Raw genomic sequence first — 18,636 nt, forward strand, 5'->3', positions numbered from 1 at the left:
TTTTACAAAGTCAAGTTTTCAACCCGAGTATCAACTACTCTCACAGGGTTTTAATGCAGGTCTTAAAAAGGAAGACATTATCGGTTTATTTAAACTTCAAAACAAACTGAATGATTATAATATTGAAGATATAATACAATTATTTTGTGATACACAGAAATCAAAATCGAAACCCATAACTTGTATTCTCAGTGATAATACGGATGATATACCTTCACCTCAAGATTTAGATAAATCAAAAAAGAACCTCGTCATCTTTGATGATTGTGTTAATGAGAGAAACCAAACAGTAATGGATAGCTACTATACAAGAGGGAGACATTCTTCTTGTAATTGTATATATCTTAGTCAATCATATTTTCAACTCCCTCGACGCTCAATAAGAAACAATGCCAATACTTTTATTTTATTTAAGTTAAATTCAATAGATGTAAATAATTTTTGGAGAGATAATTGCTCTACGTTATGTAGTAAAAAAGAATTTGAAAATTATATGAAACACACGATTGGAAAATATAAATATATTGTTGTGAAACAAGATGAGATACTAAATGATATTTTTCAATAAATAAATACAGAAAATGAATACTGAAGAAAGAGAAAGAAAGTTTAAGGAACATCAACAATTAGTTTCAAAAGTTGTTAAACAACAGGAAGAGATAAAGAAGAAACGGAGACAGAAACTAACTGGTGAAGAAGCCTTTGAAAGAAAACAAGAGAAATTCTTTAAACCACTTTTGAAAACTCAACACTCACCTACAGTACCCACGGTAGAATTTACTCCGAAAAAACTTCAAATGCTCAAAGATTTTAGTCAGATAACAAAACAAGAACTTGGTGAATTAGAATATGATGACGAGGGATTATTTCGGAAACTTGAGGAGGTAAATCAACCCCCTAATTATGTTGTGGAAGCTCTTCAAAACAATGAATATTCGGCGGGTTCAAAAACCAGAGCAGGTCTCATTCCAACAGAAGAACCAGCAGTGTTTCATCTTGTGGAAGAAAAGGTATTGATATTTAATGATGAATTGATGTTCTTGAGTTCTACTCAACCAAATGTTAAATTAACTCCAAGATTAATGTTTCTTCTAACAAACCCCGGATTCAGCGGTTCAAAATATTTTGAGGAACCACTTGATATGGAAAGAGAGGAAGATAGGGTATATATTGAGTTGCTAAATGCACTTGATTATGGAGTTTCTGTTGCTGGTAAAAGTAAGAAGAATGAGAAGGAGAAACATATTATTGATGCTTTAAGTAAGCTTGGTTCGGGTGTTAGTTTTCTTCCAAATGACCCATCACAATTAGTTAATAGGCTATTATTGTTGTTAGGTAGTAAGAAGGCTGGAAACAACAATTGTTTTAATGAATCCTCAGCCATTTTAGATCAGTTGATGAACATGAAAATAATTAATAAATGTCAATACAAAGATATTTTATTAGATATTAAATAAGATGAGAAGCACAATTCTTAGTTTTAATTTCACAACGAGCGATTACACAGCTTCATTCCCTTACCCACTACAACTTGACCCCCTTACCTCATATGAGGCATCTTTGTTGTCAATGGAAACTTACAATACCCTTTTTAATATCACAGAGAAAAACAACAAGTTTAGTTATAATCCAGGAAGTGGATATAAAACTATAACCGTTTCACCTGGAGCTTACGAGATTTCTCAAATATCTTCAGAAGTCTCTCGCCTTATGAAAGAAAAAGGTGATGAACCAAAAAATATTGTAATAGATATTCAAAAACACACTTCAAAATCAACTATTAAACTTAAAAATAATTATAAAGTTGATTTCACGATTGAAAATTCGTTTAGAGAGCTATTGGGTTTCTCTTCAAAAAAGATTGAAAATAACGGGACGTTTTACAGTGATAATGTTATCCAAATATCCTCCGGTATAAATTCAGTATTAATTCATTGTGATTTGATTGATGGTGCTTATAACGATGGAATAAGAACAAATACAATATTTTCATTCAGTGCATACTCAACCCCGATTGGTTATAAATTTAATATGGAACCAAAAAATCTTGTCTATTTACCTGTGTCAGGAAAAACCATATACAGAGTAAATTTTAGGATAACCGACCAAGATAATCGTATGATATCCTTTAATGATGAAATTATATCCATCAGAATTCACCTACGTGAAGTTTTTCAATAAATAAATAATGGTTATTGTGAGAAAACACGAGTTGGGAAAATATAAAATAATTACAGGGGAGGGCATGTTCCTTTCACCAGACTATACAAGGTATGTGGGTAGAGGATACTATAAACCTAAGAGACAACGAGGTGTAGGTCATCAATTTCGAAATAAAGGAGATGGGATAATTGATACTCTAATGGGTATTGGTTCAACCATCCTTAAACATAAAGACCTAATTGGTTCAACTGCTTCTGCCGTGGGCTCCGTTGCGGGTGCTATAAAGAGTATAAAAGATGCTCAAAAGGAGTCTCATAAATTACAAGCAATCAAAGAAATAAAAAAAGGTAAAACTCAACTATCTTCACAAGAACGACAAAAAATCATTAAAATACTTGGGTCAGGGTTTCAACAATTTTAATGCTATATAAATACAAGTATGGAAGCGATTGATAGTATCTATGATTTGGATGATACGATTATCATTTCAAACTCCACTAAAAAGGAAGACTATTTTAAGGTAAATGCTATAACAGGAACAGACTGGAATTCAAACGGAACAAAAAGTTTTGAAATAAATAATCAACAAACTTACTTGAATATAGCTGATAGTTTCTTGCTGTGTAAATTTAAATTCACTAAGGCTGCGAATAATACTAATGCTACACTCGTAAATGATTTCTTCTGGAAAATGTTTGACAGTGTCCGCCTGTATATTGGAACACAAGAGGTTGAAGCGGTTGATTATGTCTCTGCTACATCTGAAATGATGAAATTTACACTATATTCGTTTAGTGATAGAATGGGTAAGGGAGCTGTTGAGGGTTTTATTCCTGATATGTCAACGGGTACAAACGCAGACCCTGGTTATAGTCAAAGGAAGTCAATGTATAATGATGACGCAAAAGCTGAGAATAGTTTTACCGTAGCAGTACCTCTGAAAGGTATATTTGGATTTTGTGATTATGATAAAGTTTTGTATGGGCTTAAAATTAGATTTCAACTACAAAGGAATGATAATGTAAATAGATTGCTTTTTGGGGATGAAAATGCTTTTGGAGAAAATAATAAATTTGTTATTAATGATTTGTGTTGGTATATCAGTGAATATACTCCTAATCTTAAAACGGAAGACATGTTAAATAGAAGACTTAACTCAAAGAAACCGCTAAATGTATCATACCTTAAAAGAAGATGTCAACACGTTAAACTGGAACACACTACCTACACTTGGAATTTAGGTGTTCTTCAAGGAAAGCCACGATACCTCTGGCTCATTTTTAAAAAAACAGATGGAGAGGACGGTACTAATAAGAATAATGCCCTGAGTGATAATGCAAAGGTAAAACAACTTCGGGTTTCTCTTGATGGCACATTTTATCCGCGAGATAGATTGGAAATTGATTGGGAAAAAAATGATTATGCGGAAGCCTACAAGTCCTACCAAAAGGTGTGTGAAAGTAATGGTAATAATGATCCTATTTTGGATATGGTTGCGTTTCAAAAACTTTATACAATCTACGCAATTGACCTGAGTTCTCAAAAGGAAACTATAAAGTCTAATCGAGTGGATACTTCTCTATACATTGAAAGAGGGGAGAGTGAAGAGGTTAATGCATATTGTTTGCTTTTGGAGGAAACAGAATTACAGATTAATACAGATAATGGTGTTATGATTAATATCACATAGGTTTTTTCTCATAAATAAATGGTTGGGGTATATGTTAATCAAATCAATCTTAATAAATTAACATCTTGTATTCAAAATCAAAAGCCTTGTATTATTAATGTTAATACAATTCAAAGAAAAGGAGCTGTAAGAATTGATGTTTTACTCACACACACACAAGTAAAAACACTAAATGATGTTGGATCACTTAAAATTAAAATGACGAAACCTATGTTAAAGAAATATTCAATAGACGAGTCAAGAGGAGGATTTCTCCCGTTTCTAATTCCTTTATTTGCTGGTTTAAGTGCGGCGGGAGCATTGACTGGTGGTATTTCAGCAGCGGTAAAAACTGCTAACGAAAGGAAGGCACAACTAAAAGCTCAAAAAGAATTGGAAAGACATAACAAGGAGTTGGAGAAACAAATTAGTGGAAGTGGTGTAATTGTAGATTTTGCTCAAAAACTTGAAAGTCTACCTGATAAAGCTAGATTGTTGGTTGGAGATATGCTTTCCTCTATCGCTCAAGCGGGTGTTAAACTAACTAAACGGGGTAATGGATTGTATCTTTCTCATAAATAAATGGATAAATGGTTTAAACAATTTGGAAAGAATACAACGTCAAATATAGAACTAGCTAAGTATTGTAAAACACTAAAAATTGATAATGTGGTTATTTGTATGAGAGATGAATTAACACATATAAATAAGAATACAAAGAATATTATTATGAATTTAGACACACAGAATGGTTCTCATTGGGTTTGTATTCATAATAGTCAGGATAAATATTATTTTGATAGTTATGGTATGCCACCACCTGTTGAAGTAATACAATTCTTACAGAATGGTGTTTATCAAACATTCCAAGTTCAAGAAATTAATTCTAAATGTTGTGGCCAATTATGTTTATATGTATTATTTCAACTCAACAATAATGAAAATTTTTATGATATCATTTTTTATCTAATATAAATGACCTATGTTGGAAAAGATGGTTCTATCTTTGGAAAATCCTCTCAGGATATTGATTTATCAAATTATTATACAAAGGCACAGGCTGAACGACAAAAATATAGTGTAAGTAAAAATATTAATATGAAGAATACTTATAAATTAATCAATTATCCAAACCCTACAGATGCGAATGACTTGATTAGATTCAGTGATTTATCACAATATATATCTTTAAAGAAAACAGCACGTTTTGTGAAACAAGTAAAATTTACAACCACAACACCTGGTTATACTGACCATACACCTTTCCTCATTGAATTTAACTACCTGCTTACAATTAAATTTTATAAAGAAGGACATTTAGTTAATATGCGAATTAATAAATGGGGGTATGATATGCCTGATTTAGGGTATAATTGGTCTTTTTCAATAAACATAGAAGACCTACATGATTTAAATCAGTCTCGTAAAGAAGAATATTATCCACTTGGTGAAGATAAGGATTTATGTGGAAGTACAATTAGTAAACAACAAATACGTGATTTTAAGAAAAGAAAAATATATGATAGTATAGCGATGGTTCGCATGACAAAGAAGGAAGGTAATGAGATAAGGATAGAAAGCCGAGGAATACAAACCGATTTGGTAGTGGGAAGATGGGGTGGTATTACCTGTCATAATATTAATCTCACATATATTTCTGATACATAAATGGCAGGAAGAAGACTACAAGAGAATTATAATTTTTGTATTCAAGGATACCTACAAGAAAAGGGTGCTCGGTATTACATACCTTATGATTTGGAGCATATACATGGGAATTTTGTCATAAAAAACTGGCCTTATACTGATATTGTTAAACCCACAAATAGAGACTTGTTTAAAATATTAAATAAAAATGAACTTCTCAAAGTTATGAAATATAAAACTCTTTTAGAAATCGTCAACAAATCTTATTGGTATCCTATTATGAGAAAAATAATTATAGATACAAGAATATCTCAAAATCCAGATGAGTATATGTATAATATTCTTTGGGGTTCAAACTCAAGGGTAGCAAGGGATGAGGAAGGAGTTGAAGAAGAGAAGGAGGAAAGAGAGAAAAAGGAGAAGGAGGAAAGGGAGAGGGAGGAGAAGGAGGAGAGGGAGAAAAAGGAGGAGAAGGAGGAGAGGGAGAAAAAGGAGAAGGAGGAAAGGGAGAAAAGGGAGAAGGAGGAAAGGGAGAAAAGGGAGAAAAAGGAGAAGGAGGAGAGGGAGAAAATGGAGGAGGAGGAGAGGGAGCAAAGAGAGAGGGAGGAAAAATATAAAAAGATGGAAATCAGTGAGATTCATAAAAGATTGAGTGTATTAAAGCAAATAAATCAATCTCAACGCACCGAAGAGGAAATTAAAGAATTAACAACTCTTATGAAGATAATGGTTTCAAAAATAAGAACGTCAATGTCTTCAATTTCAGGGAGGAGATTTAAACGAGAAAGTGGTGAAGAAGAAGAAGAAGAAGAAGGAAAAGATTATGTGATTGATGATGTTGGTGTCATTGACTTTAGTTAGTTTTTATTTGTAAATAAATGGAGGAGAGAGTGAAGGCATTCCTTAGGATTCTTTATGTTTTAAAAATAAAGATTGAAATGTATATGTTGAAAACCAAAAAGGTTTTGATACTCTGTCGGAATTTTTCTGATAAATAAATATGAGTTATTGTCTCAAATGTAAAAAGAAAACTAAATCTAAAAATATCTCTTATGTTAAAGCTAAAAATAATAGAGTTTATCAAAAAGGAATATGTCAAGTATGTGGCTCTAAAAAGTGCCAATTCATCTCTCCTAAAAGAGGAGGAGACATACAAAAGTTTCTGTCAGGAAGTAAATTTACAACAACTGGAATTCCAGGGGAATTACACCTTCCAGGGTATTCTTTCTGTGGTCCAGGAACAAACTTGGATAAAAGATTAGATGAGGCTGACAATCCTAAACCTTGGTCTAAACCTACAAATAGGGTTGACGAAGTGTGTATGAAGCATGATATTGCTTATGGGAAAACCACTACGTTGACTGAAAAACATAAAGCCGACAGCGAAATGTTGTATAATTTGTCTTTGATACAAAATCCAACGTTGAGAGAGAAAGTTGATAGGTTTATTGTGAGAAATTTGATAAATGCTAAATTGAAACTTGGTCTTGGTTATTCCTCAAAAAACTATTAGGCTCTAATGATGTCATCAAGACTGAGGAGCTTTTGGCTGAAGAATTACACAAACCTATAATCACAAAGTTTAAAAGAAGGAAGGTTTATTCTAAATACACCGACCACATATGGTCCGCTGATTTAATTGAATTGAATAATGACAGGGGATACAGGTATGCTTTAACCGTTATTGATTTGAGGAGTAGATTTGCCTGGGTTGTCCCTTTAAAAAATAAAAGGGGTGATACTTTAATGTTAGCCTTTAAGCTAATATTTGATCGGGATAAAAGGAAACCAAAGAAGTTATGGACTGATGAGGGAACAGAGTTCTATAACAAAATATTCATGAAATTTCTTAAGGGGAAGGGTATTAAATTATACAGCACCTTTAATGAAGGAAAGGCAGTTGTTATTGAGCGTTTTAATCGTACTTTAAAAGAGAAATTATATAAAAAATTCACACAACTCGGTTCTCAAAAATGGGTGTATTTAATTCAGGATATTGTAGATAATTACAATAATACAGTTCATTCATCAACACAATCAAAACCATCAGAAACATTTACAAAATTAGAATATGAAAAGGAGATTAATTTGAGAAAGCCCAAGTTTAAAGTTGGTGATATTGTAAGAATATACAAATGGAAAAGTCATTTTGAGAAAGGTTATACACAAAAATGGACTCGTGAATTATTTAAAATCATTGATGTAATGGATACAGTCCCTTGGACCTACAAATTATATGATTTAAATGGAGAAGAAATCTTGGGTTCATTTTACTCACAAGAATTACAAAAAACACAAGTAAGCAGATAATACCCTTGAAAATAATAAATAAATAAATAAAATGTAATGGGGATACGTTTTTATATCTGTGAACCCCAAACACAGAATCCCACAACTTTTTAGTTGGGGCTTAACTTTTGTGTGTGTATAATGGGGATACGTTTTTAAATCTGTGAACCCCAAACACAGAATCCCACAACTTTTTAGTTGGGGCTTAACTTTTGTGTGTGTATAATGGGGATACGTTTTTAAATCTGTGAACCCCAAACACAGAATCCCACAACTTTTTAGTTGGGGCTTAACTTTTGTGTGTGTATAATGGGGATACGTTTTTAAATCTGTGAACCCCAAACACAGAATCCCACAACTTTTTAGTTGGGGCTTAACTTTTGTGTGTGTATAATGGGGATACGTTTTTAAATCTGTGAACCCCAAACACAGAATCCCACAACTTTTTAGTTGGGGCTTAACTTTTGTGTGTGTGTGTATGTGCGAGTGAGTCATAATAATATACAAACCCTAACCCAACCCAAGCCCTAACCCAACCCCATCCCTAACCCAAACCCATCCCTAACCCAACCCATCCCTAACCCAACCCCATCCCTAACCCAACCCCATCCCTAACCCAACCCCATCCCTAACCCAACCCCATCCCTAACCCAACCCCATCCCTAACCCAACCCCAACCCTAACCCAACCCCATCCCTAACCCAACCCCATCCCTAACCCAACCCATCCCTAACCCTCACATTCAAAATCCCAACCCTAACCCAATCCCATCCCTAACCCAACCCCAACCCTAACCCTCACATTCAAAATCCCAACCCTAACCCAACCCATCCCTAACCCAACCCCATCCCTAACCCAACCCCATCCCTAACCCAACCCCAACCCTAACCCTCACATTCAAAATCCCAACCCTAACCCAACCCCATCCCTAACCCTCACATTCAAAATCCCACCCAAACCCTAACATAATCTTTCTTTTCTTCTTTTTTAAATACGTATTTCTTTTTTTTTTTTTCCTCTTCCTCCAATTCTGTCTTTCAAGGCTTTTAAGTTTGAAGAAGTAGAAATGGGAAGAAAGAATTTTCCAGCATTTTCTTCCTCGAACTTTCTTGATATTGCTTAAATCAAGCGTCATTAAATAAAGAACATTGTTCATTGCTTTAGAATCCAAAGAGTCTCCAAGAGGAACCCCACAGGTAGAGTCTCCAAAATAAAACCAACTTTCCAAGTTCCCAAGGTATAACCACATTCCTGTTGAGCCTCCAAGATAGGTATCACATTCCGAGTCATCAAAACAAAACCCCCATTCCGAGTCTCCAAAAATATAACCATCTTTCCAAGTCCCCAAGGTAAAACCACAATTTTCAGAAATATTGGGGGTTTCCGTGATAAGTCTCACATAGTATAACTGCGGACCATCAGGGAAAACTTCCCTTTCCCAATTTTTTAGGGTTTCTATGATGTGTCTCACATAGTATAACTGCGGACCATCAGGGAGAATTCCCATTTCACAATTTTTTAGGGTTTCTATGATGTGTCTCACATAGTATAACTGCGGACCATCAGGGAGAACTCTCCTTGCCCAATTTTTTAGGGTTTCTATGATGTGTCTCACATAGTATAACTGCGGACCATCAGGGAGAACTCTCCTTGCCCAATTTTTTAGGGTTTCTATGATGTGTCTCACATAGTATAACTGCGGACCATCAGGGAGAACTCTCCTTGCCCAATTTTTTAGGGTTTCTATGATGTGTCTCACATAGTATAACTGCGGACCATCAGGGAGAACTCTCCTTTCCCAATTTTCAGAAATTTGTGGGTCTCCAATGTATGACTTGTATTCTGGCTCATCAAGGTAGAACTTGTTCAGTGGGTTTTGTTTTGATAACTCACAACAAGTATCATCATGGTAAAACTCTTTTTCAGGATTTTGTGGATCTCCAAGGTATAACTCTTTGGCTGGGTCATCAAGGTAGAACTCGTTCTGGGGGTCTTGGTTGTTCAAAATGTCTTCAAACAAAAAAATAACTTCATCCCAAGTTGTGTTAAAAGCAGAATTTTCATTTCGTATCTCAGATACAATTTCCTGTGAAAGAAAATAACAATGTATTAATTTAATACAATATTTTTTATTTGTATAAATCAAGCTCTATGAATATTAAAATAAACTTTGTTAACTCTTACACGAGTCTCATCTTAAAAAAAAAAAAAAAAAAAAAAAAAAAAAAATTAAATAAATAAATAAATAAATAAACAAACTTACCTCCATTGATAAGAGGTTCGAGTCCAGTTCATCAATCTGAAGGTTGAGTTCTACACAGGTAGTAGGACTCCATGGAATAGCAAAGTTATCCCATTCCATTTCGGCATAGTAGTCCATTCTCAAGTGAAGCAGAAAGCGTGTTTGAAAAAGCCTGTGTGGTCGGTGCCTTTTATAAGGACTGGGTGTGTCTTCCTGTGGAAATTCCCTGGGCGTGTCTTAACTGGAAATGATGTGATGGAAATTCCCTGAAAATGATGTAATGTATTACCTGGAAATGATACAATGCTGAAGAGTTTATAAAGTGGGTGGGACTTAGCAAAAGTGGGAGGAGCTTAGCAAAAGTGGGCGGGGCTTAGTAAAAAGTGGGCGTGGCTTAACAAAAAGTGGGCGGGGCTTAGTAAAAAGTGGGCGTGGTTTATCAAAAAGTGGGCGGAGCTTACCAAAAAATGGTATGTGGCACTGGAGGCGCTCAAACAAGAACATTGAGGGAGGTTTACCATTTTATCTTAGCTCAGTTAAAATATCTTAATAAAGAACCAAACTCAAACATATTTTTTGTTAATATATTAGATGGTGAAGAGAGTGGCAAGATAATTAAATTATTTCCCACGCATAAACAAATATTTGTCGGGTCGATGTTTGAGTGGGTTATATTCACCAGATGATATTAAGAGTAAAAGGTTAAAAGGTCCATAAGGTCAGAAGGATCACAGGTGTTTAAGTGGTCTAATGAATAAGGATAGCATGTCAAAAGGTTAGAAGGTTCGTAAAGAACAGGGTGAGAGAAATAGAGGTCTTTAGGGGCAATGAGGGAGGGAAAGAATTAATATGGAAGTGAATGGGTCAAAGATTAATCTGCCAGATGATATGTAGAAGAAGGATGATAGGTCTATAAGAGAAAACAAATATTTGTAGTGTTTGAGTGGTCTAATGAACAACATTAAGGATAGGTACTACAGACAAAAGGTTCATAAAGATGAGGGTGGGAGAAATAGAGGTGTTTATGATTTTTGAAAAAGACAAGGGGGTAAATGACATTAGATAGGGATTTCCCATGTTAAACGGAGGTGTCCCAGAAGCAACATTATTACACTACTTACCTATTCTAGTTGACATTAACTCATTTACACTAACCAGGGGTCATGCCCTGCCAATCGGCGTCTTTAAACTATGTGGTTCTAAAATCCAATTCCCATTGACCATCCTGTGATGCCATCCAATTTGGGTCTCACGCCCCAATTTTTCACTACTGTGCCTTTGCACAATTTCGGGGCTGGGTCGTGTGGCTCCACTAGCAGGTCCAACTACCTGCGCACCTCCGCCACTGAAGTCGCCACCCGAGCTTACCTTGCTCCTTTCGACTACCCTAAATCGGGGAAGGCCCCTCCTGGCTCTCTCACCCCCTGATGCCCTCTCTGGCATTGGGCTACCCGGGTCCTTTCATAGGATCCTTGGGCCCCACTGAACACTACTCTGACTGGCTCCCAGAGCCAACCTGCGGCCTCACCTGGCCGACAGACTACCAGTGGCGGAGTGCCCCAATAACCATACGCACCAACAAAGCCCACACGCCCAGCCATTCCACAGACTTATGCACCCATCCAAGCACTTCATTGCCACTACCTGCACCACAGATGTCAATATCCAACAATTTACCTAAACCCTCTACCTGACTTTAAACTACCCTCCCCGGGTATTCGTGAAGGGGTCCATCTTCCCCCATTCACTCCTTCGCACCATGCATTCCACACCTTCTAACCCGCACCAAGCATTCCACACCAAATATTCTCACCATTTATTCCACACACCAAGCTCTCTTGCACACCTCTTGTGCTCTTACACCTTTTCTCCACTTGCACCCCATGCAAGTCAATTCACTCCAACACAACTCGATATGTCCTCAATACATAACTTATACACTACTACACACACACAGCATCATCTAACTAACTACTTCTCCCCCTAATACTCGTGCTTTCCCATCTTCCCTGACACTAAGCACTCCCTCGTCATTATCATCCTTCTAATCTCTCTACGTCCCCTCTACCTGTACAAAAGTCACTACTTAAATCTTGTGTCTCCTATTGTCATCTAGTTCCCTATCAATTAACCTAGCCCGCCCTCGGCTAGTTTACACTGCCACCCCATAATCTATTGCTCATGTGCCCCAAAATCGTGTGGAATGGCGAAACCACCACTCCCCCACGCTGGGTACCATTCGCCAACACTATCGCTATCCGTCCACTCCACTTGAGCCTCTCGGTGCAGAAATACATTTTCACAGCTCGGCTTCAAAAAGCTGAGCAATGCATGCGGGTGGTTGGTCTACTGTACGTTGGGTTCGTCCGGCATTTTCGATTCAGGGGACCAGGTTTTGTTGGGCCAAGGTTCCAGGCGCCATCTCTGCGCGGAGCCTTTCGGTCCCCTGCGCGATGGCCCAACCTCCCACGGTCGGAGCACCGCGCCCGCCAGGGGGCGCCTCTCCTACCCCCCCCCCCCTTGAACCGTACCGATCGCCTTTCCCGCCAAGGCGCGGCACCGACCATACAGGGCGGGGCCCGGCACGAATCGTGCATGCCGCCGCGGCAACGATCCCCGCCGATCCCCGCTGCACACAAAGCACACCACGCACCGAGGGCTCGCGTCGGCTATACGTCGCCCTAAACGCTCCCCCGGTCTGCGTCGATGCCCGGGCCGCGTTTTTACCACACGCGACCTGCTCCATATTCGTACACCACGGTGCTCCAGCGCCTCTCATACACTCCCTGCACTCTATTACTGCACTTTTCCGTGCATTCTCTTCTCCTACACACTCAGGTGCACACCACCCAGGCGCATTCGCGCCGTTCGCACACCCCATCATCACACACCCTCGCGCACATCCTGGTGCACTCATACTACTCGCGCACTCCGTTACACACTTGGCCATCACACACCCTCACGCACACTCTCTTGTTACACCCTCAGTAACAACCACGAGTGTGCACTCTTCTGGTACACACCCAATCAGCGCACACTTACCCATGGGTGTGCACTCTCCTGTTGCACACCCAATCACATGCTCTGGTGTGCACTCCTGCACACTCTCCTCAACACGCTCTGGTGTGCATTCTCACACACTCTCCTCTGCCATCGCACACTGTTTCACACTCGGTTTCACACTCTCCCTCGATGCACTCTTCCCACTCACATTCCGTCATATAATCGCACTTCGGTGCGCACTTTTTTTGCACACGCGCACCATTCACTCGCGTACATCGGACCACGGACCTTTCACGAGCGCCCGGGTTACGTCGCGATTCCAAGCGCGCCAAAAATCTTTTCGCGCCAAACATTTTCGTGCCATACATTTTCGTGCCATACACCCTCCTACTCACCATCGGGATTCTCTTCTCCGCCAGCACCTGCAAACTTTTATTGGGGTTAGGCAGCACGACATCACGATGCAGATGCAGACTGAGTACACTCCATCTCAATCTCCGATTTAATTTCTAACTCTGCCGTCTCTTCGGCCCCAATTTCAATTATAATCATTTCATTGTCCTCGACGACCGCTGGCGCCAATAAAATTTCGTCTTCCAATTCGACCTTCCCCGGCGCTCCCAACACTCCTTTATTCAATTTGACGGCCGTCGGCTCTTCTACACCCCGAGTCGCGATCTCTACCCCCTCGGTCACTCCGGCCATGCTCTGCTCCACCTCGCTTTCCACGCGTTCCTCACACCGTGTTACCTCATCACGTCCCTTTGCGACCTCTTCGCTCAACATGCGCCTTATGTCCTTCCCCATCTCTTTCGTTTACTTTTTCGACACCACCCTCATTTTTTTCAATTCGTTCTTTTGGGTGTCCGTTTTGCTTTCCAGCCCCTTTTTCACCTCTTCCAATTGATCACCCATTTTTTTCATGTCCCAGGTGGATTTGTCACTCTGGGTATCCATTTTCCCATTTATTTTATTAATGTCATTCTTTTGGGCGCCCATCATTTCTTTCATTTCCTGTGTTTCTTTGGTGGATTTATTGCCCTGGGTGTCCATCATTTCTTTTATTTCTTTCATGAACTGCGCCATGACGAATTATATATACCCTGGCACCGCGGGCTCGGCTCTCGCCGCCACGTGCGAGGCACCGCCATTTTCTACCCCTACTGCCGACCCCTCATCAATTGCCTCTTCTTCCCCCAATTCTTCATGTGGGTCCTGGGTTAACAACTCTTCCTCTTCATTTACCCCCACTGGCATTCAACCCTCTTGGCTAGCCATGGCACGAATTTAATTTTTGGATTTTAAAACTAAATTTTGGTCGCTCGCAATTTCGAGTGCGTTAAGCGCACTTCGGGTCCTATCCCAACTCCTGACACCAATTGTTGCGAATCTGCCGCCGGCCTTCTCCCCTTACCAAGGGGGGATTAGTCCCCTTGTCTTGACTGACCTGGCACGACCCGGGACCTATTACGTCCCTTCCGGACAGCGCTAAATAGGGTTTCAGGACCAAATCCGCTGTTACCTAAATACTAGCGCAGCCCTGGAAGCGAGGAAATAATCCCAGCACAAACCACGTGTGTTGGTGATATGCCGAGCGGTTGCGTACACCTGATCCGCGCCGTTATTACTTACTAGACCCGATTGGAGCGATCTTATTCGTGCCACGCTTAGTCAATGGAGAAATCACAAAGGCGATTGAATTGGAAGGAAGAACAGAATTTATTTACACTGTACAATGGCAGAAGAAGCAGAGACACAGAGCAATCCTTAAAAACAGTCTTACTTAATACCCCAGGACTACGGGCCCGTCTCACACACACACTCACACGGGGATTGCTGATGGGCAGGTTGATGTTCACCAGCGCGTCCAGGGATGGCTCCCGTGCAGCTCTCTCCGGCCCCCGGCACGTCCCTTGGAGATGGAAGTAGGTGAAAGCAGGAGCTCGCCTCGTGTCGCCTGAACAGAGCGGGTTATCACGGGGCGAACGGTAGAGAGCGGACTTTGGCGCGGCTGGCTGCTATTCACTCGCGGTTATGGCCACGCTTACTCGCGTGGCTGAAAAGCGCTATATGCATTACCGGCGCATCTGGCTGCGCCCGCGTACTTTGTACGGCCAACGCCTCTTCTTCTATCTCCTGGCGTGCACGTTCTAATGCGAGGTCAAAGTTCAACAATGGCGAGTGATGCACATTCGTCTCTCTCTCTCTCTCTTCACGTCCTTTGCCGCTGCTGTATGCACGCGAGTCCTTTGCCACTGCCGTGTGCACGCGAGTCCGTCAAGTCCTCTCGAGGGCTTTTGGTATGGGCTTATACAGACCCGCCCCGCGAACCCTCTGGAACTCACCAGACGCGCTTCACCACGCCCTCTCACGCCATGCCGCTAGAGCTCTGATTGGCTGGTGGCTCTTACCGTCTCACCCACGCCGCTCACCCCGACCCCGCGCCCCTCCTTCACCTTCCGAGGCCCTGCCTCGTGTTAGCTTGACTAGGGGACAGCGAAATGGGACACGGGATGGATTATGCCCATAGAGGTAGAATGGGAGGGTGGACGCAAAATGAATGTATGGCCTACTCTCCTGTCTTTACACAACGCAGGTACTAAGAGGGGAAATGGCCTATTCTTACACATACTAAGACATAACTATACTACAAATGGGCCTATATGTTGCTCGTGGTACTAACTATGAGGGGCAAACCTTTAGCATTTATTGACCTCAATGTGCAAATCTCAAAACCGTAGCAATATATATATATATATATACGTATATATATATATATATATATATATATATGTATGTATGTATGTATGTATGTATGTATGTATGTACATACAGACTTGGCATTTAATATGGAATTTTTTTTTTTTCTTGACTTGGGTTTACTTTCTTAACTCAGTATGTCAATCTGGTGAGTTTCTTTTACACTTTGGTGATTTATTTGTTAAAAGAACCATGTCACTGATTGTATGTCGCAGCAAGAAGTCAACAACAGGATTATATCACAGGTGGCGTAGGAAAATGTACAGACAGGTGCATTTGATGATTGGTTTCACAGTCGGGTATACAAGGGTTGTTGCGTTCTGTATTAGTGGAAAACAACTGCTGCACGTCTACAAAAGTTATTGCCGCTTCCTCTGGAGATGGTCCGTCAACTCGACAATGCTGTTTGTCATGGAGTGGTGGCTTTACGAAATTACGGCATGAAACAGCGTGCTATTGCTCGGCAGTATGGCATCACTCAAGGTCAGGTGTCAAAGATCCTGAAACGAAATGCTCAGAGGGGTGTCCCTACTCCAATACCGAGGTCAGGACGTCCCCGCAGAACCACAAGGAGGGATGATCGCCAGCTGCACCGGTTAGTCCGCAATGGCCGTACCAAGTCAGCTAATCAGCTTAGGGCTGAGTGGCAGCAACTGACAAATGTGCCTGTATCCAGAAGGCTAGCCAACCAACGACTGGTTCAAGCAGGCTATTCTGCCAGGCATCCCCTGAGAAAGCCACGCCTGACCAGACAACACCGCCAGTGCCGATTGCAGTGGGCCAGAGAGCACCGTCAATGGCAGCCAGGACACTGGAATCACGTATTCTTCAGTGACGAGTCTATATTTCTGGTCTATCGTCAAGATGGCCCCGTCCGAGTGCGCAGACAAGTGCATGAAGCCTACAACAAAGGTTGTATAGTGCGAAGAGTCCAAGCTGGAGGTGGTGGGGTGACCGTTTGGGCTGCTTTTCATGCAGGGGGCAAAACTGACCTGGTTGTTCTGAATGTAATCCTGAACCAGTTCAAGTACAGGGCCATTCTGGAAGAAACATTGCTTCCATTTGCTAGTGCAGCCTTTCGAGGAAACTTTGTCTTCCAAGATGACAATGCACGGCCTCATCGTGCTCGCATGATCCAACACTTTCTTGCTGACCGTGGTGTAGAGCATATGGAGTGGCCTGCCATGTCCCCGGATATGAATCCGATAGAGAACTTGTGGGCTGAATTAACGTGTCAAATCGACCACTTGGACCAGCAGCCGACCTCTGTGTGTGAATTGCAGCAGGCTATTGTAACTGCATGGCAAGCGATTCCTGTCCAAACCTTGGCAAATCTCGTGAACAGCATGCCTCAACGTGTACGTGCTCTCCTGAATGCTCGTGGGGGTTACACGAAGTACTGAACTGTAATTTTACTGTCCGTAATCTCAGTCGTAATTTAACTTTTGTTTTTGTTAAAAACGTTTTTGGCTAATGTGCAAAATAAAGAGATACTTCTGGAAAACATACAGATGTTTAACACAGTACTGTCCATGAATTGAGTTCGATATCAGTTTACATCACTTTCAAGGATCAATTTATTTGTTTCGAAATGTGAAATGTGGTTTTTGTTTCTTTTAAAGGTCACATTAACAAAATCTAGAATAATTTCAACATAATTCCAATGAACTTTTGGTTCTAAGACATCTTGAAAAGTAAGTTCACCCCCACAAAAAAAAATTCCATATTAAATGCCAAGTCTGTATATATATATATATGATGTTGCAGGGATGTGATAGGGAGTATTGCATATAATATAGCCTAGTTTGTTCTTCAAAATATGCAAATTGAGCTTGTGGGGGTGTTCCAAGTATGACGGGTGAAAATGAAGCATACTATCCGAAGGCATATGAAAATACAAAATACAAAACATAGGGGCAACACCCCTGGTGCTCACCTGGTAGAATAAACAGTATACTGCACCGACTAAAGATATTTTAAACCAATTTCAATGGTTGCTAAAGACAGGGCAGCATGTAGAATCATACTAACATAATCATAAGACTTTGAACAAACAAACAAAAAAAATATCTATTTTGGGGCAAACCTCCCTCCCTCTACCCCCAACCCCATATACCTCCTAAGACCCCAATTTTTCTAATGCCTTTAACAAACATTGGTACATCATGGGTGATTAAGGTTGTGGTGAAGTTTCATCGAAATTGCATGTGTAGTTTCTGAGAAGAAAGCAAATACCTATTTTGGGGGGCAAACCCCCTGTAGATCCCCAAAGGGGCAGATTTTTTTTAATGCTGTGAATATACTTTGGTACATCACGGGGGTGGGGGGGGGGGGAGTGGGGGTCATCTTGCTCTGGCCCTTGGTAAGGGTCCAAGTATCACATCCGTAGAGCAAGACTGTAAGACCCAAGGATAAACGACTGACTTTCGCCCTCCTGCATAGATACCAACAGCGCCACACCCCATGATCCAGTGAATCCACGACTCCACAGGCCCAACCCAGACGTCTATCAACCTCTGGATCGCAACATGTGGAGACATGAATAACACTTCCAAGGAAAGTGAATCTATTCATGACCTCAACATCCACCAGCCTTGAGAAGCACAGCATGAGCTTGAGCATGAGCTCAGCAATTCCTGATGCCACAAATCCCTTGAGCGTTGCCCCCTTTTAGCCGGTTCACTGCAACCTGTGTTTCCACAAGTGAAGGTGGTTCACAGTTAATTGGGGGGGGATCAGTATTTGGGATAACAACACCCCTGACCTCCAACTCAACAGCCGGTGGGTTAGCATGGTACAGCCGCTCAAAGTAACTGGCTCGGCGGGCCTTCACTTCAGACTTCTCTGTCAAGAGGCCACCACC

Source organism: Myxine glutinosa, chromosome 2, assembly GCF_964187855.1.
Source record: "Myxine glutinosa chromosome 2, kmMyxGlut1.1, whole genome shotgun sequence".
Lineage (NCBI taxonomy): Eukaryota > Metazoa > Chordata > Myxini > Myxiniformes > Myxinidae > Myxine > Myxine glutinosa.